Source organism: Mus caroli, unplaced genomic scaffold, assembly GCF_978045245.1.
Source record: "Mus caroli unplaced genomic scaffold, Mus_caroli_1 scaffold_15, whole genome shotgun sequence".
Lineage (NCBI taxonomy): Eukaryota > Metazoa > Chordata > Mammalia > Rodentia > Muridae > Mus > Mus caroli.
In genome coordinates this window covers 106057538-106078862 of record NW_028227270.1, presented here as the reverse complement: position 1 = coordinate 106078862, position 21325 = coordinate 106057538, and the positions used below count along the sequence as shown (strand labels likewise).

General features: G+C 41.0%; 1 non-coding gene across 1 annotated transcript; it reads left to right on the top strand.

The window, feature by feature from the left end:
* Positions 1–20624: 20624 nt before the first annotated feature.
* LOC115029204 (U7 small nuclear RNA) lies at positions 20625–20684 on the top strand. Its single transcript, XR_003834756.1, has one exon. It is a non-coding gene; the product is annotated as a U7 small nuclear RNA (small nuclear RNA).
* Positions 20685–21325: the final 641 nt, after the last annotated feature.

Here is a 21325-nt window from a genome sequence, read left to right as displayed (position 1 = left end):
TTATAGTTGTCTCCTGAGAGGCTCTACCAGAGCCTGACAAATACAGAGGTGCGTGCTCTAAGCAAACCATTGGACTTAGCACAGGTTCCCCAATGGAGGAGATAGAGAAAGGACAGAAGGAGCTAAAGGGGTTTGCACAGGAAGAATAACTGTGTCAACCAACCAGATCTCTCAGAGCTCCCAGGAACTAAACCACCAACCAAAGAGTACACATGGAGATTTTCATGGCTCTAGCCACATATGTAGCAGATAATGGTCTAGTTGGGCATCAATGGGAAGATAGGCCCTTGATTCTGTGAAGGCTCCATGCCCCAGTGTAAGGGAATGCCAAGGCGGGGAGGTGGGTATGCATGGGTGGATGGGGCACCACCCTCATAGAAGCAGTGGGAGGAGAGAGGGGATAGGGGGTTTCCAAAGGGGAAACCAGGAAAGGGGATAACATTTGAAATGTAAATAAAGGAGTATCCAATAAAAGGAAAGAAAAAAAAGAACCATTCTACCACATGCCATTGAAATACATATATGTAGTATGGTACATTTATAAAATTATATCTCACAAAGTTAGAAAGTATAAAAGAAATAAATAGATTAATTTCTATATGCATAGTACATAGCAAAATTAAACCTGTCTGAGGTAAATGACCAAAATGGATCTACAAGTGGTAAGATAAAAGCTACCATATATATTTCTAATCTCTTAAAAATTCCAATTCCAAGAATATTCATAGATGAATGCTATCACACCTAAAAAATAATTAATATACTTTTCAAACTATTTCACCAAATAAAAAAAAAATAACATTTCTATGAAGTCACTATCATCCTAATACCCCAACAAATTATTGGTGAATATGCCTGATGCACAGAGGCACAACAATTCTCAATAAATTACTTGCAAACCAAATTTAGAAACACATCAAAGAGGGAAATCATGTCTGGTACCAGAAATCTACCCAGGGCAAGTGAAATCATGGACCTTGGAGAATAATGTAGACTCGTCACTTTGCTAAACCAGCATATTTGTCCTTACACTCATAGGCAACTGTAGTCCTCATCATTGATCAAGGAAACATCTCTTTGCAATAGTTGGAGACCGTTACAGAAAACTATAGTCAATCAATATGTAGAGGTGCGGATCCCAGTTCCAACTGATACATCTACAACCCACTGAAGTCATTACAGAAGAAGGGGTGGAAAGTTTGCAAGGGCCATGGAACCAGAGTGCTATGAGATTGGGTCTCCTGAGGATGTCAGAGCGATGCTCAAGAAGCTTCACCAGCATGACTGCAAGAAAATGAGAAATGTCACTGTGATGTTTTGCATTTGTGCTGCAGGTCAAATGTCTGTTTTCCCTGAATTTGAGACGTGTCCATGTGTGTAGATGTGTTTGGATGAGCCCTGCTCAAGGATATTGTTTAATAAAGGAATACAAGCTGCCCCTGCAAGGTGATGCTGAGACTTCTAGGGAGTCCTGATTTGGTCTCCTTTGTCTTGAGATTGCTCTCTTACTGAGACCTGCCTATGAGTTTAGTCTTCCCAGCACAGAGCCCTGTAGACTCAAGACTCTAAAGGACAGGCTCATACTCTAGCTGAACCCATATCTATACTGAACTTGAATCCTTTATGTGAATAGCAAAAACACCACACTTCTTCAGAGAAAACAAAATATGCTAAAGGAAAATAAATATCTTCTATATCTAAAACTACAGCTACAGGATTAACATGTAAAGATTCTTGATTCTCTCCTGCCTTTTCTTTTTAAAAATTCTGTTAATCTTTATTTGTCCATATAGGTGTTTTGACTGAAAGCATGTCTGTGTGCGTGTGTGCCTGGTGGTTACAGAGGCCAGTAGAAAGCTTCAAATCTATGAGACTGAAGTTACAGATGTTGGGAGCCACTGTGGGTCCTCTGAAAGAGCAACCAGAACTCTCAACTCCTGGACTTGTTTCTAAAGAGTGTTAGCCTTGTAAAGGGAAGACTTACAAAAGAAGGTGGGGGGATGATTCAACAATATGTGTATACATAATCTTTTTTTTCCAATCCTGTGTTTATTCTCTGAACTTTAGTAGTAATTATGGATTCATATTGAGCAGCTCATCATATACTGGGTAGAAAACAATATTTTAGAGTGTAGAAGATTTGGACTCAGAAATTAATTTGAAGTTAATCATGTTTTAAATCTTTTAAAAATATTTTAATAAAAATATAATTGGGCAACATTCCCTCTTGCATTTTTCTCCCTTCCAAGCTACCTCCCTCTAGGTCCTCTCATATTCTCTGTCACTTAAAGTTAAAGTCACAGAAGGTCTGAATGAGATATGCAAGGTTTATAGAAAATGAGAATCAAGAATGAAATCTATTTGATTTTTAGAATTCCTAAGTTTTTAGAGATCTCATGGTAACACTGACAAGAGCTTGCTTAAAAGAACATGAAATGTATGTCTACCTTAAAGAAAAACTTGTGTCTTTTTAATTTTGTTAGACTTTAACCATTAGGTAAACTGAGTTATAACAAAACTACAGTTTATTTAAACTGTTTTTTTTTCAATCTAAATTTTATCTAAATGTTACACAAAGCTAATATACAAGACAAGCAAAGTTTTCCTTCCAGGTCATCAACCAATGCTTGTGGGCCCTTGACCATGAGGATAAGAGGATCAAAAATAGGCAGCCAGCATTCTGAGTCTTGCCCCTGAAGGCCAACCAGGACCCAGAGCATAATCACACTCCTTTGATAAATCACCTGTCCCTTGATCACAGATATCACACAGTCTCCAGAGATTTGACTCTAAGCCATGTACATCTTCTAAGAAGGGGAATCATTGGGTATCCTAAATTGCATAGAATACATTATGAAAAATTATAACTATATGGGAATGTACATTGTTAAACAGATGTATGGGATAGGTGACCTGCAAACAGATAAGAATAGATGACAAAAAAGAACCTCCGATTCAAGGCTAAGACCCCTCCAGAGTATATAAGTGGGCATAAATGTCTATTAAAAATATATAAAAAATTTACTCATTATTACAGGCCACATCCTGAGGTTAATAGGGACCTTCCCATTCCAGCTTCTACTGATAATAATGCCACACCATGACTTGGCCTTGTAGAAAACATTGATTTAGACAGCAGTAGCCTTGTAAACTCTATGGTATTGTAGGGAGTTATAAAAAGTTTAAACATTACTTGGGACTATGATATTTCATGGCCCCCTTTCCCCAACATCTGAGAAAGTCAAAAAGTTAAATCAAACTCAAGATAACAAAAATAAGCTTCTTTTTGGGCACCTAGCCCTGTGTAGACTTGATGTGCTATGGTCAGGGTATGCCCAGAGGGTCCTCCACTCTCTCAGAGGAAAACGGGAGGGAACATGAGGGAGGAACTGTGGGAAGGGGGAGACTTGTAGGGGAACAGCTGTTTGTATATAAAGTGAATAAATATATTTTTTAAAAAATCAATGCAAAGGTCAAAAAGAGAGAGAGAGAAAGAATGAAATAAGTTTCTTTTAAAATAGATTCTTCACCACTAACTGCCTTAGAATTTACAATGCTGCCCCCCCCCCAAAAAAAAGCTGTGGGTCTGTCTCCTTGTGAAATTTATGTGTCATTCTTTTAGTGTTGCTACAGATTTCCTGACCAGGAAAACCAAAGACTAATTTTTTGAAACATGTATACTGCCTATCCCTTCTATTTTATCATCTCTCAAGTCAAAGGGACTTTTTGTCTAAGTGCCACAGTTGAAGTTTGCAGTTTGTCAGTGTCATCCTGAGAAGGTGGTGTTGATAAAATGAAAGAAAACATGAAGCAAAGAGAAACTGCAGTCCTGCAAAACACAGGAAACTCAAAAAGAAGGAAGGCCAAAGAGTGGCTACTTCAGTCCTTCTTAGAAGAGGAAACAAAATACTCATGGAAGGAGTAACAAAGTGTGAAGCAGAGACTGAATGAAGGACCATCCAGAAACTGCCCCACCTGGGGATCCGTCCCATAAACAATCACCAAAACCAGACACTACTGTGGATGCCAACAAGAGCTTGCTGACAGGAAACTGATATAGCTGTCTCCCGAGAGGCTCTACCAGTGCCTGTCTAATACAGAAATGGATGCTCACAGCCAACCATTAGATGAAGCACAGGGTCCCCAATGAAGGAGCTAGAGAAAGTACCCAAGGAACTCAAGGGGTTTGCAGCACCCTAGGAGGAACAACAATCTGAACTAACCACTAACCCCAGAGCTCCCTGAGATTAAATCACCAAAGAAAACACACGGTGGTAGAACCTCTCAGAGTGGATGCTCACAGACTGAGCACAGGGTCCCCAATGAAGGAGCTAGAGAAAGAACCCAAGGAGCTGAAGGGGTCTGCAACCCCATAGGAGGAACAATAATATGAAATAACCAGTATCTCCAGAGCTCCCTGGGACTAATCCACCAACCAAAGAAGACATAAGGTGGGACTCATGGTTCTAGCTGCATATGTAACAGAGGATAGCCTAGTCAGTAATCAATGGGAGGAGAGACCCTTGGTCCTGTGAAGGCTCTATGCCCCAGTATAGAAAGCGGATAACATTTGAAATGTAAATAAAGAAAATAACTAATTTTAAAAATAGATGAAAAAAGAAAAAAGAAACTGTGGTCCTTTTAAGAGAGTTCCCATGAAATGGTTCTGACCATTTGAAACAACTCTATAGACAGCTGAAAGAGGATAGGCTTACCATACTCAAGTCAAAGGGCCAATCAAAGAGGCTCCACCATCCAACGGGAAAGACCAAAAAGATGTATATGGGTCAACTAAGGAGCCTTTAAAGTTAATCCTAGAAAGGGCCTGATGATGCTTTGTTATGGAAGAAGATAGGTTTGGTGCAGTTTGCTCTGCTTAGTCTTGTTAAGTACTATGCTTGTGACTTGCTTGTGTTATAAGAGGTTATGAATGAAATCTGGAACTAAAGCAATATTTCTATTATAGAATTCAGCAAAGGCAGAAAACAAAAAAACTATCAAAAGCCATTCTAGACTTAAAACATCCTATTTCCTGATGTGGATCCCTGTTTGGCTCAACTTCTGGAATCTACTGTAGTTGTTTTCAAGTCCAATGGAGAAATATCCATAAGTTGCTCAATATTATTTTCCTATTAGCACAGTGATTAATGAAATGTCACTACTCTTCCTTAAAAAACTTGATGCCTGCCAAGTCTTATATCATAAAAATGAAAAAGATACCTCAAAATAAAAGAAGAGAGGACCACAGGCCTCATCCGGCTGGATCAGCGCCGGGGTAGCGGGAGCGCAGGGTTGCCTGACAACCGCCAGCTACCCACGACCCCCGCCGCAGGATTTTGGGACTGCTGGTGAGTGGAACACAGCTTCTGCTCCAATCCAATTGCGCGGGACCTGAGACTGCATTAGTTAGGGAAGCAGAAACCGGCCTGAGTAGGGCCACAGGCCTCACCCGGCCGGATCAGCGCCAGGGTAGCGGGAGCGCAGTGTTGCCTGACACCCGCCAGCTACCCACGACCCTCGCCGCAGGATTTTGGGACTGCTGGTGAGTGGAACACAGCTTCTGCTCCAATCCAATTGCGCGGGACCTGAGACTGCATTAGTTAGGGAAGCAGAAAACCGGCCTGAGTAGGACCACAGGCCTCATCCGGCCGGATCAGCGCCGGGGTAGCGGGAGCGCAGGGTTGCCTGACACCCGCCAGCTACCCACGACCCTCGCCGCAAGATTTTGGGACTGCTGGTGAGTGGAACACAGCTTCTGCTCCAGTCCAATCACGCGGGACCTGAGACTGCTCTGGTTGGGGAGAGAGAAATCCAGCCTACATTGGGCCACAACCCTCTTCCGGTCAGAAAAGCACCGGGGCAGCTGGGGCGCAGGGTCTGCTGACACTCGCCAGCTACCCACAACACCCGCCACAGGATCTTAAGACTTCTGGTGAGTGGAGCACAGCTTCTGCTCCAATCCAATTGCGCGGGACCTGAGACTGCATTAGTTAGGGAAGCAGAAACCGGCCTGAGTAGGACCACAGGCCTCATCCAGCTGGATCAGCGCCGGGGTAGCGGGAGCGCAGGGTTGCCTGACACCCGCCAGCTACCCACGACCCCCGCTGCAGGATTTTGGGACTGCTGGTGAGTGGAACACAGCTTCTGCTCCAATCCAATTGCACGGGACCTGAGACTGCATTAGTTAGGGAAGCAGAAACCGGCCTGAGTAGGGCCACAGGCCTCACCCAGCCGGATCAGCGCCAGGGTAGCGGGAGCGCAGTGTTGCCTGACACCCGCCAGCTACCCACGACCCCCGCCGCAGGATTTTGGGACTGCTGGTGAGTGGAACACAGCTTCTGCTCCAATCCAATTGCGCGGGACCTGAGACTGCATTAGTTAGGGAAGCAGAAAACCGGCCTGAGTAGGACCACAGGCCTCATCCGGCCGGATCAGCGCCGGGGTAGCGGGAGCGCAGGGTTGCCTGACACCCGCCAGCTACCCACGACCCTCGCCCCAGGATTTTGGGACTGCTGGTGAGTGGAACACAGCTTCTGCTCCAGTCCAATCACGTGGGACCTGAGACTGCTCTGGTTGGGGAGAGAGAAATCCGGCCTACATAGGGCCACAACCCTCTTCCGGTCAGAAAAGCACCGGGGCAGCTGGGGCGCAGGGTCTGCTGACACTCGCCAGCTACCCACAACACCCGCCACAGGATCTTAAGACTTCTGGTGAGTGGAGCACAGCTTCTGCTCCAATCCAATTGCGCGGGACCTGAGACTGCATTAGTTAGGGAAGCAGAAACCGGCCTGAGTAGGACCACAGGCCTCATCCAGCTGGATCAGCGCCGGGGTAGCGGGAGCGCAGGGTTGCCTGACACCCGCCAGCTACCCACGACCCCCGCCGCAGGATTTTGGGACTGCTGGTGAGTGGAACACAGCTTCTGTTCCAGTCCAATCACGCGGGACCTGAGACTGCTCTGGTTGGGGAGAGAGAAATCTGGCCTACATAGGGCCACAACCCTCTTCCGGTCAGAAAAGCACCGGGGCAGCTGGGGCGCAGGGTCGGCTGACACTCACCAGCTACCCACAACACCCACCACAGGATCTTAAGACTTCTGGAGAGTGGAACACAGCTTCTGCTCCAATCCAATTGCACGCGGGACCAGAGACTGCATTAGTTAGGGAAGCAGAAAAACGGCCTGAGTAGGACCACAGGCCTCTTCCGGCTGGACCAGCACCGGGGTACCATCAGCTACCCACGACCCCCGCCGCAGGATTTAGAGACTGCTGGTGAGTGGAACACAGCTTCTGCTCCAATCTTTAAATAGTGACAACGATAACAACTAACCCCAGAGATTACCAGATGGCGAAAGGTAAACATAATAATCTTACTAACAGGAACCAAGACCACTCACCATCATCAGAACCCAGCACCCCCACTTCGCCCAGTCCAGGGCACCCCAACACACCGGAAAAGCTAGACACGGATTTAAAAGCATATCTCCTGATGATGATAGAGGACTTCAAGAAGGACTTTAATAACACACTTAAAGAAATGCAGGAGAACACTGATAAAAAGGCAGAAGACAATAAAGAGGAAGCACAAAAATCCCTTAAAGAATTGCAGGAGAACACTGCTAAAGAGTTACAAATCCTTAAAGAAAAACATGATAACATAATCAAACAGGTAGAAGTCCTTACAGAAAAACAGGAAAACACATCCAAACAGATGATGGAAATGAACAAAACCATACTAGACCTAAAAAGGGAAGTAGACACAATAAAGAAAACCCAAAATGAGGCAACACTGGAGATAGAAACCCTAGGAAAGAAATCTGGAACCATAGATACGAGCATCAGCAACAGAATACAAGAGATTGAAGAGAGAATCTCAGGTGCAGAAGATTCCATAGAGAACATCGTCACAACAATCAAGGAAAATGTAAAATGCAAAAAGATCCTAACTCAAAACATCCAAGAAATACAGGACATAATGAGAAGACCAAACCTACGGATAATAGGAGTGGATGAGAATGAAGATTTTCAACTCAAAGGACCAGCAAACATCTTCAACAAAATTATAGAAGAAAACTTCCCAAATCTAAAGAAAGAGATGCCCATGAACATACAAGAAGCCTACAGAACTCCAAATAGACTGGACCAGAAAAGAAATACCTCCCAACACATAATAATCAGAGCAACAAATGCTCTAAATAAAGATAGAATACTAAAAGCAGTAAGAGAAAAAGGCCAAGTAACATATAAAGGCAAGCCTATCAGAATTACACCAGACTTTTCACCAGAGACTATGAAAGCCAGAAGATCCTGGACGGATGTTATACAGACACAAAAAGAACACAAATTCCAGCCCAGGCTACTATACCCAGCCAAACTCTCAATTAACATAGATGGAGAAACCAAAGTATTCCACGACAAAACCAAATTCACACATTATCTCTCCAGGAATCCAGCCCTTCAAAGGATAATAACAGAAAAAAACCAATACAAGGACAGGAACCACGCCCTAGAAACAACAAGAAGGTAATCCCTCAACAAACCTAAAAGAAGACAGCCACAAGAACAAAATGCCAACTTTAACATCAAAAATAACAGGAAACAACAATTACTTTTCCTTAATATCTCTTAATATCAATGGACTCAACTCCCCGATAAAAAGACATAGACTAACAAACTGGCTACACAAACAAGACCCAACATTTTGCTGCTTACAGGAAACTCATCTCAGAGAAAAGGATAGACACTACCTCAGAATGAAAGGCTGGAAAACAATTTTCCAAGCAAATGGCATGAAGAAACAAGCTGGAGTAGCCATTCTAATATCTGATAAGATTGACTTCCAACCCAAAGTCATTAAAAAAGACAGGGAGGGACACTTCATACTCATCAAAGGTAAAATCCTCCAAGAGGAACTATCAATCCTGAATATCTATGCTCCAAATACAAAGGCAGCCACATTCATTAAAGAAACTTTAGTAAAGCTCAAAGCACACATTGCACCTCATACAATAATAGTGGGAGACTTCAACACACCACTTTCACCAATGGACAGATCATGGAAACAGAAACTAAACAGGGACACAGTGAAACTAACAGAAATTATGAATCAAATGGATCTGGCAGATATCTACAGAACATTCTATCCTAAAACAAAAGGATATACCTTCTTCTCAGCACCTCATGGTACCTTCTCCAAAATTGACCACATAATTGGTCACAAAACAGGCCTCAACAGATATAAAAATATTGAAATTGTCCCATGCATCCTATCAGATCACCATGGACTAAGGCTGATCTTCAATAACAAAATAAATAATAGAAAGCCAACCTTCACGTGGAAACTGAACAACACTCTTCTCAATGATACCTTGGTCAAGGAAGGAATAAAGAAAGAAATTAAGGACTTTTTAGAGTTCAATGAAAATGAAGCCACAACATACCCAAACTTATGGGACGCAATGAAAGCATTTCTAAGAGGAAAACTCATAGCTCTGAGTGCCTCCAAAAGGAAACTAGAGAGAGCACACATTAGCAGCTTGACAACACACCTAAAAGCACTAGAACAAAAGGAAGCAAATTCACCCAAGAGGAGTAGACAGCAGGAAATAATCAAACTCAGGGGTGAAATCAACCAAGTGGAAACAAGAAAAACTATTCAAAGAATCAACCAATCAAGGAGCTGGTTCTTTGAGAAAAATAAACAAGATAGATAAACCCTTAGCCAGACTCACTAGAGGGCACAGGGAAAGCATCCTAATTAACAAAATCAGAAATGAAAAAGGAGACATAACAAAAGATCCTGAAGACATCCAAAACACCATCAGATCCTTCTACCAAAGGCTATACTCAACAAAACTGGAGAACCTGGATGAAATGGAGAAGTTCCTAGACAGATACCAGGTACCAAAGTTGAATCAAGATCAGGTTAATGATCTAAACAGCCCTATATCCCCCAAAGAAATAGAAGCAGTCATTAATAGTCTCCCAACTAAAAAAAGCCCAGGACCAGATGGGTTTAGTGCAGAGTTCTATCAGACCTTCAAAGAAGATCTAATCCCAGTTCTTCACAAACTATTCCACAAAATAGAAACAGAAGGTACTCTACCCAACTCATTCTATGAAGCCACAATTACTCTGATACCTAAACCACAAAAAGACCCAACAAAGATAGAAAACTTCAGACCAATATCCCTTATGAATATTGATGCAAAAATCCTCAATAAAGTTCTTGCTAACCGAATCCAAGAACACATCAAAACAATCATCCATCCTGACCAAGTAGGTTTCATCCCAGGGATGCAGGGATGGTTCAATATACGGAAATCCATCAACGTAATCCAGTATATAAACAAACTCAAAGACAAAAACCACATGGTCATCTCGTTAGATGCGGAAAAAGCATTTGACAAGATCCAACACCCATTCATGATAAAAGTCTTGGAAAGATCAGGAATTCAAGGCCCATACCTAAACATGATAAAAGCAATCTACAGCAAACCAGTAGCCAACATCAAAGTAAATGGTGAGAAGCTTGAAGCAATCCCTCTAAAATCAGGGACTAGACAAGGCTGTCCACTTTCTCCATACCTATTCAACATTGTACTTGAAGTCCTAGCCAGAGCAATTCGACAACAAAAGGAGATCAAAGGGATACAAATTGGAAAAGATGAAGTCAAAATATCACTTTTTGCAGATGATATGATAGTATATATAAGTGACCCTAAAAATTCCACCAGAGAACTCCTAAGCCTGATAAACAGCTTCGGTGAAGTAGCTGGATATAAAATTAACTCAAACAAATCAATGGCCTTTCTCTACACAAAGAATAAACAGGCTGAGAAAGAAATTAGGGAAACAACACCCTTCTCAATAGTCACAAATAATATAAAATATCTTGGCGTGACTCTAATTAAGGAAGTGAAAGATCTGTATAATAAAAACTTCAAGTCTCTGAAGAAAGAAATTATAGAAGATCTCAGAAGATGGAAAGATCTCCCATGCTCATGGATTGGCAGGATCAACATTGTAAAAATGGCTATCTTGCCAAAAGCAATCTACAGATTCAATGCAATCCCCATCAAAATTCCAAATCAATTCTTCAACGAATTAGAAAGTGCACTCTGCAAATTCATCTGGAATAACAAAAAACCTAGGATAGCAAAAACTCTCCTCAAGGATAAAAGAACCTCTGTTGGAATCACCATGCCGGACCTAAAGCTCTACTACAGAGCAATTGTGATAAAAACTGCATGGTACTGGTATAGTGACAGACAAATAGACCAATGGAATAGAATTGAAGACCCAGAAATGAACCCACACACCTATGGTCACTTGATCTTCGACAAGGGAGCTAAAAACATCCAGTGGAAGAAAGACAGCATTTTCAACAAATGGTGCTGGCACAACTGGTTGTTAACATGTAGAAGAATGCGAATCGATCCATTCCTATCTATTTGTACTAAGGTCAAGTCTAAGTGGATCAAGGAACTTCACATAAAACCAGAGACACTGAAACTTATAGAGGAGAAAGTGGGGAAAAGCCTTGAAGATATGGGCACAGGGGAAAAATTCCTGAATAGAACAGTAATGGCTTGTGCTGTAAGATCGAGAATTGACAAGTGGGACCTCATGAAACTACAAAGCTTCTGCAAGGCTAAAGACACCATCAATAAGACAAAAAAACCACCAACAGATTGGGAAAGGATCTTCACCTATCCTAAATCAGATAAGGGACTAATATCCAATATATATAAAGAACTCAAGAAGGTGGACTCCAGAAAGTCAAATAACCCCATTAAAAAATGGGGCTCAGAACTGAACAAAGAATTCTCACCTGAGGAATACCGAATGGCAGAGAAGCACCTGAAAAAATGTTCAACATCCTTAATCATCAGGGAAATGCAAATCAAAACAACCCTGAGATTCCACCTCACACCAGTCAGAATGGCTAAGATCAAAAATTCAGGTGACAGCAGATGCTGGCGAGGATGTGGAGAAAGTGGAACACTCCTCCATTGTTGGTGGGACTGCAAGCTTGTACAACCACTCTGGAAATCAGTCTGGCGGTTCCTCAGAAAATTGGACATAGTACTACCGGAGGATCCAGCAATACCTCTCCTGGGCATATATCCAGAAGATGTCCCAACCGGTAAAAAGGACACATGCTCCACTATGTTCATAGCAGCCCTATTTATAATAGCCAGAAGCTGGAAAGAACCCAGATGTCCCTCAACAGAGGAATGGATACAGAAATTATGGTACATTTACACAATGGAGTACTACTCAGCTATTAAAAAGAATGAATTTATGAAATTCCTAGCCAAATGGATGGACCTGGAGGGCATCATCTTGAGTGAAGTAACACAATCACAAAAGAACTCACACAATATGTATTCATTGATAAGTGGATATTAGCCCAAAACTTAGGATACCCAAGATATAAGATACAATTTGCTAAACGCATGAAACTCAAGAAGAATGAAGACCAAAGTGTGGACACTGTGCACCTTCTTAGAATTGGGAACAAAACACCCAGGGAAGGAGTTACAGAGACAAAGTTCGTAGCTGTGATGAAAGGATGGACCATTTAGAGGCTGCTGTATCCAGGGATCCGTCCCATAATCAGCTTCTAAACGCTGACACCATTGCATACACTAGTAAGATCTTGCTGAAAGGACCCAAATATAGCTGTCTCTTGTGAGACGATGCCGGGGCCTAGCAAACACAGGAGTGGATGTTCACAGTCAGCTATTGGATGTATCACAGGGCTCCCAATGGAGAAGCTAGAGAAAGTACCCAAGGAGCTAAAGGGATCTGCAACCCTATTGTTGGAACAACATGATGTACTAACCAGAACCCTGGAGCTCTTGTCTCTAGCTGCATATGTATCGAAAGATGACCTAGTCGGCCATCAATGGAAAGAGAGGCCCATTGGACTTGCAAACTTTATATGCCCCAATATAGGGGAATGCCAGGGCCAAAAGAATGGGAATGGGTGGGTAGGGAAGTGGGGGGCGCTATGGGGGACTTTTGGGATAGTATTGGAAATGTAATTGAGGAAAATATGTAATAAAAATATAAAAAAAAAAAATAAAATAAAAGAAGAGATGATTAACATCAAGGACTTGAGTCAGATCTTAAAGAGAAAAACTGTAGTAAAATATTTGGACTATTCTATAGAGTGGGACAAATTCACGGTACATGTGCTCAGCAAAAGCTACTGCTATGCTTGGGAGGCAGGACGTTCCAGGCCTAGGTGGTATCCTCTCCCCTCAGAAGGGTCACAGACTCACTGGAGTAACTTATATGCCAGTCTAGTTTCAAGATGAAGACTCAGAAAGAAATGTGACTTGACAGAGTCTGTTGCTCCTGTTTCTAGTTGTACAGGCTAGGCAATCTTCTCCTTTCTCAGTAGGAGAATGAATTAGCCTTCATATCTCACATAACATGAAGGTGGAACCTCAATGGAGGATCTTGGAGCCTGTACTCATTTCCTGAATATACAAAGCAAACAGAGGAGCAAAATAGCAATAACTCTTCACTCGGTGTCTCCTGTGGTGGTACTGTGGGTGAGAACCTATATTCACGTCTACCTCCCAACCGATATAAGGGCTGTATGGTGGGTCAACTGACCCTTTACCCTGGCCTTTAATTCTCTTCTTTTTAGTTAAAGTAATTCCAGAGTTAACAGGTCAATCACAGTTGATTCTACACTAACGTAGGGAGATGGATATGTTAGGCTTAGTAGAAGATATTGCACTTTTCCCCTAATAGCACAGCTCCTAATGGGACAACAGTCAAGGCCCTTCAAGGAGCTTTGCCAGTGATAAAAATGGATGATTCATTTACAGACTGACTGGAAGGATAGTTTGGCAGATAGAAGGGTGTGATGGCTGCAATTCTAATCTCCATAAACACTGTAGTAGGAATTTAGTTGGATGCAGCATTATTCCTTGTCTAGTGGAGCTAGTTCATTAAAATAATAATCAACAGTAACAACAACAACAACCCATGTACCTGACTGATGCTGTCATACAGTGCTAAGTCTAAGCAACCTCTAGAGGTAAAATAAGATTTGAGGAATAATGAAAGTGAGGGGTTGATGTGCATTTCTAACACTATACGCCTTTGAATTTTAGATACTGCACCCCTGACTACACAAAACAGAAAATACCAATAAGCTTCAGTATCCTACTGTATTGGATTATATATTGTTTATCACATATCTGCAGCCAAGATGTGATAATTTGGGTACTTCTGTAGACTCGAGCTTAGTTTTTGTCATGGTAGAGACATGTAAACTTAGAACTTGGCCATTCTTATAATCTTTTGGAATGAAATTCCTTCTGAATGGTGCAACATATTAATTTTAAAAACATTTCTTGAACGTTAATAAAAAAATAAGGCACTTTTTTGTGCTAATGTACTTTCATAATCTTTACACCATAACTGTAGAAAATCAGATAACTCATCTCCGAAGTTTCACACATTTTCAAATCCCTTGATTATTTGTGGACCTCCTGCCACCTGCCTGAATGTCAAACTGTCACATTGTGTGTGTGTGTTTGTGTGTGTGTGTATTAGAAAATAATAATTAAAAGCAATCTGTGGAGCACAGTTGTCAGGGGCCATCAGGTCCTTTTCATTCTTGGAAAATGGCTTGAATTATACCTGTGGTAGCTGCAGCTATAACTCAGAGTTCTCAAGGGTAAGGATAAAATTATATGAAAAAGTACAGTCTTCATAAAAAGTACCCTTAATGAGACATTTAAAAACTTTGAGACATTAAAAAAAAGATTACTAATTCAAAGAATTTCACTAGCCTATGCTGTTGGTTTGGGTACTTAGAAAAAGTTGATATGTAACAATAGATATAACATAGTGTGATATAAACACAATATTTAAAGTCATTCATTTTGAGACCTCACAATTTACTAAACACAATTATAAATACACCGTGTGGATAATTTCTGGTTTAGCCTTGTGACGTGCATTTTACTATCACATCTCTTCTACAATAGGTATGACGGAAGAACTTGACTCAACTATAGCTCCCACTTATCCAACCAAACAAGAATGTGGGTATTGTCAAAGTTGTGTATTGTAGCTGATAAAAGTGAATAATTGCATAGCATTAAATGAGGCTAATTATGAAAGATAGTAGGTGGGCCTGATTCAATATGTTTTAAAACCTTCAAAGCAACATTGGACCTTCCCAGAAGAAGAAAGAAAAGGAGGAGAAGAAGGTGGGAAGCAAGGGAGATCTTAGTTCGGACAACAGGTTTAGCATATTTGTCAGCACCCCTGCCCTCCCTTTGACAGCCTACGCCTAAGACCAGCAGCCGGTCCTCTTTCTGACTTCTTCCTATTCTGTTGTTGTGTAACTGTGTAGGAGGTTTGTTTGTTTGTTTGTTTGTTTGTTTCTGGTCATGATGAAAATTAAATGTAGGACCTTGTGCATACTACTAGACAAATAAGTACTATGTCACTGAGCTGCATTTGTAGCCCTTTTAAAAATATGTTTTGAGAAAGACTTGGTGTATTGTCTACCTTGGCCTTGAATTAACTTTGTAGTCTAGGCAAGACTTTAACCTCAGTAATCCTAATTCAGTCTCTCCTGTGTCTCTGATAACCAAGTCTATCAGATGGGAAGGGACGGGAAAGAAACTGAAAGGATCTGGGGGCGGGGAGCCATAATCAAAGTAGATTTATTAAAAATCTATTGTCAATAAAAGAAAATAAAAAGGAAAGTGGGAAAGGGAGAAAGGGATACTTTCGGAATTTTTCATGTCACATATCCCAAAATGAACTGACAGCATCCCTTTAGAGCTACTCTCATACCTAGACCTCTTCCGACTATAAAAAACATTCCTCTTAGCTAAAGTATTCTTACTCATTTTCTAGGTTCCACTTGAACACCTTTCCTCCCAGAAGGATCCTTCCTCCAACACCTGCAAGAGTCAGTGAGTGTTCCTATCTGTTCTCTCAACCCCATGCTGGTTATGCTTCATATCAATTACTACAACCATGCTAAGGTTGTCTCATAAAGATCAGCTTACAAGTAACGTTAAGCCCCACACTTGTTTTCTTCGTTGTACATCCTCCCATGCCTAGGCCAGTCCTTTGTTCGTGGCAAGCTATTCTATTTACTGGACAGTGAAGGAGTTTGGACACAATGAAATATGAAATTTATTTACCATTGAGATGGGACATTTGTTGGGAGTTTTGGAGGGGAAAGGGAAGTTGGCATGGCATGGAATGGATGACTTTTATGGAATGCTGACCCAAGCAAGGGAGCTTGTAAGATTTTCCATATGTATTCTCTGTTTATTCCTCCCTGGAACCTTTAGATCATCTATTTCAACTGCCCATGCACAAGACAAGAGAGAAAAGTTCCAGGTGGTGACATGGAATTCCTTATTTATATACATATGTCTTGTGCCCTTAGAACATCTAGTATTCCCCTAGGTCCTTTGTCTTCTACGAACCTCATAATACCCAATTGGCCCTGAAATCTATCCAGCTACATCCTCTACCTTAATCTCCCCAAGGGATAACATTTTACTCAGTCTCCATTCCTATCAGGGAGAATTGTCTTCTTCATACTTCTTTGAGCCAATATTTCTGCAGACATATGAGTCAAACTATTCCACGTGGAATTTCTATACTCAATGAATTTACAGGAGTCCTTACCATGCATCTACTTTAGGTAAATTAAGTAATGTTTTTGGTTTTGCATACTTACCTGCTATGAAACTCAAGGTTCTCCAGGAGCAGCAAAGTCAGTAGTAAATGTATAAGATTTATTAAAAAAGAATTTGTTTATATAACTTCATGATCGGCCCTTTGGCCAGCAGTGCTCAAATAGCGGGAGGGCTCCATATAAGGAGTCTTCTGTCCTGCGAAAGTAAACATGCCTGAACTCCAGTTCACTCTGCTACACATTTTCCTCTGTATCACTTAAAGCTGGAGATTGAACCCATTTGGTGTTGTGCCCAGACTCCAGCTTCTATGTAGCTGGCTAGCCTCCAGGGATAATTTGATGTTCTGCAGTGTAACAATAATAATTTAGTTTCCATAGTAAAATGGAAAGTAAAAATTAGAGTGGGAGGGAGATGTGTGGTGATATTCCTGTTGCATCACAGGAAAATAGCAATTTTGACCTTGATCTTTGGGTTTTATTTCATTTTACTTCACAGTTTTGTTTTGTTTTGTTTTTTTTTTTCTATGCAAGGAAGATACTCTTCGAGGAAACAGATGCTGTTGTATATGTTGTGCTAAGGAAAATTATGGTAATTCAAACTTTGTTTGGAATATTGGGACAAGAGCCCCCATAAATAAACCATCTTTATGTCTAAAACACATACCAATAGCTAAGAGAAAAGGACAGAGGAAGCTCAGAATCAGGTACCTGGGGTTCATTTAAATGCAGGACCCTGGCACTGTGAAGAACTATATGTAGAATATGTTTTAGGAAAAGAATCCCGAGGATGTCGCATGCTTTCGCCAGCTTCCCCGAGAATTTGGAGGATACCTCATGCAGATGGAGGTAGTGCCACATGGACCTAGGCATTTGGACAGTTCAAGTCAATGTGGAAGCCATTCCTCTGAATGTTCTGTGACATGGGGGCACTGTGTCAAGCTAAAGAGCCATATTAAAGTATGACTAGGTTATCTGTCTGAGTACATCAGTGCTTCCCAGTGAAGAATTGCCACAGAAGCAGGACTACTCTGAACAAGGCTAGGAGCAATGAAAGTACCCAACAGACCTAGAGAAAGGGAATTATTGGGAAGGCTAATATATATCAGTGGGGCCAGAGGGAAGCAAAAACAGCAAAACTAAAACTGTGATGACTCAGGAAGGTGTAAGAAGAAAAAAAGAAAGAAAGAAAAAAGAAAAAAAGAAAAGAAAGAATAGGAAAAAAAAAAACCTTCGTATATCGGAATCAAAGGCACAGGCCCTGATTGCTTGTACTTGAGTCCATATCAAATAAAGTGGGATCATCAAGACAACAACCACATGTTCTCTATCCTCTTACATGGGATCTAGTTTTTAATTTTTTATGCATGTGATATATGTGCGTGTGTGTAAAAATATATAGGTCATGAAACTAGTAACAAGACCGATGGAATGAAAAAACAAATATGGCATGAAAATGAGAGAGGGTCCACTGGGAAAAGAAGACGGACCAGCCCAGGGAATCAAGGTGACAGGGAGGAGAGAAACAAGGAAGAAAAACAAGGGAAAGCGAAGCCCATGTGCAATCACTATAACAGAATCTGCTGTACATGTCACATTTTTAAAATTAATATGAAAAGAAAAATCAAAAACAGCAAACTGCCCTCGCTTCTTTATTAATAGCATTATTCCTACACCATAGTATCAACCCCTGAAAATTATGTTAACTAGTGCATAGGTTCTTAGGAGTTTATGAGTTCCAGGCTACCACAAAGTGAGCAAACAGGAATAGATCAACTGTGGTGTGATGACTGTTCTTGGCTGTCAATTTGACCACATCTGGAATTAACTAAAACCGAAATGACTAGGAACACCTTTGAGGGATTTTTTTTCTTAATTAAATCTTTTGAAGTAGGTAAACCCACTTCAAATACAGACTTTTGAGGTGGAGAGATAAACCTTTAATTCCAGATCTTTCTTTCTTTTTATGTGTGAAGATCCTCCTTTAATCTAGACCATACCTTCCACTGGAAGACAATATAAAAGACTTTGAAGAAAGAGGCTCTCTTCTTCCCTTTGCCTGCTTGTGTCCTTCCTCCCCCCCCCCCTCTCTCTCTCTCTCTCTCGCTCGCTCTCTCGCTCTCTCTCTCTCTCTCCTCCATCCCTTCACTGCTTCACTGGCATTAGAGCCTACAGCATATACTGAGGAAAGACCAGCTGAGAAATCCAACCTCATAGACTAAGCAACTACTGGATTCTTAGATCTTCCATTCATATACAACCATTGTTGGATTAGCTGGACTACAACCTTAAGTCATTCTAATAAATCCCCGTGTGTGTGTGTGTGTGTGTGTGTGTGTGTGTGTGTGATATGTATGTATATATGTATTATATAGGTATATATGTGTTCTGTTATTCTAGAGAACCCTGACTGATATACTTGGTTCCTTGAAATTTGCATATAGCATGCTTAAAATGGGGTGATAAGTATTTTGCATGTTTCAATGTCCTTCTCTTGTATCGATGGAAGTTACCATTATCAATTATGTCTCCTTTTCTGAGTTTTCAATACAGAAAGCCAGTATTAATTAACGGAAATTATACTAGACACAGCCTATTTTCTATCTGATTAAATCCCAGAAGGAAAGTCATGACATGAAGTAAGCACAAAAGGAGAAAAATGGCAGCAATGTATATAGGAACACTTAAAATGTAAAGACCTACCAATGCCAGGATATGGTGCAACTGAAAAACTTAGTTGTTATGGCTTAGAGTATTAACCAATTTTACCCCTATGATTAACCAAACACTGAAATTGTGTCCTGGTAATTTTACTTTAGGTGTATGTGGAAAAGAAAGTGAGGCTGGAGAGATAGCTCAGTGAAAGTGCTTGCCCAGCATCTATGATGTCATGGGTTCATCTCTAAGACAACAAAAAAAAGAAAATTATTCTATAGGCTTACAAAAGTGCCAAGTCCTGCCTGGGCCATTGTGGGGACAGCAAGACATGGTTCCCAACCCCTGGAACAGAGTCAGCAGGGCATGGGCCTCTACAAGTATTGATAGGATAGTTCTGTGGGCATAAGGCTTGGTTGTATAATAATGTATATATTTTCACATTCCTCCTTCAAGAAATGTCCTCTCTGTCAAGGTTAATGACTCCATGATAATCAGAGACAGAAACGGAGGTAAAGGTGTGCCTAATATATGAGGAAAATGGTAGAACACCAGGACCTTCGGTACAGCCCTTAAGTCTGTGGGAAAGAACATGGAAAACATGAGTTCAAAAATACATAGTTTATCAACTATGCAAAATATAAGGATGCAATATGAATTATATGAGGGGCTTCATGGACCTAGAAAAAAAGAGGCAGCTGCAATATGAGCCAGAAAAATACTTGTCAGAAAAATACTAAGGGAGGCAATAAGGAAATTTATGGAGGGACAATCACAGAGCAAGATCCCACCCAGCTAAGTTTCCAACTATAAGCAGATCTCTGAATTCGTTTGCAATGTTAAAAAAAAAAAAAAAAAAAAAGATGTACTTGCTGCCTTCTTCTGAGAGTCAAAGAGGTAAGGTCATGCAATGCTGATTCATGGAATAATTGAAAGGCAATTTGGGATAATGATTGAATTGACATGGAAATAAAAGAATGGGCTTTTGGTCTGCATGCAATGAGAGAGAGAATAGCAGAGTCAATAGCAGTTAATGTTAAGAATTTTTTCTAGTGAGAGCTGAGCTGTCTGAGATCTCTGGAGAGTGAACACAGCTCTTTTAGAACTTTTTTCTAATATAATTTCTGATTTGGGTTGGTAAATCTATGGAGAGCAAACACAGATCTTTAAGAATTTTTCTAATAGGTCAGAAAACCCAAGAATTACTTTGAGACCTAACATCGCTCTTTTAGAATAATTTGTAGCAGCTATACATAGAGGACTACTTTGAGAGCTAACACAGCTCTTTTAGAATTTTTTTCTGGCTTTCTGATTTTGATCAGAAAACCCAAGACTTACTTTTAGAATTTTTCTAACAGTATTTCTGACTTGGTAAGAAAATCCAAGGATGTTTTATAGCAGCTTTTCTTTTTTTTTTTTTTTTTTTTTTTTTTTTTTTTTGGTTTTTCGAGACAGGGTTTCTCTGTATAGCCCTGGCTGCCCTGGAACTCACTTTGTAGACCAGGCTGGCCTCGAACTCAGAAATCCGCCTGCCTCTGCCTCCCAAGTGCTGGGATTAAAGGCGTGCGCCACCACCGCCCGGCTATAGCAGCTTTTCTGACTTCAATCTGAAAACCCATGAGCTATCCAGAGAGCTTTTAGAGTTTTTTCTAGCATGAGTGAGCTATCTCTAGCAGGAAGTTATCTTGAGCAGACTACAGAGCCAAGGGCTATCTACAGACAGCTGTCTAGGGAGCCATCCTGAGCAGAACACAGGCCATCAGCGTGTACCATACAATTTGATTTAGAGTTGTTTCACTGCTCTCAAAAAACCCTTCCTCAGGAACCCTCTCCAAGTTGAGGCTGACACAAAATAATTTTAATTTAGGGACTTAGAAAAACTTTATTCACAATGACCAAATGTGCAGGTACAGAAGAGATGAGATTGTGGTAGTATTAATATTGTATAACCCTCAAACATACTATTTTAGGG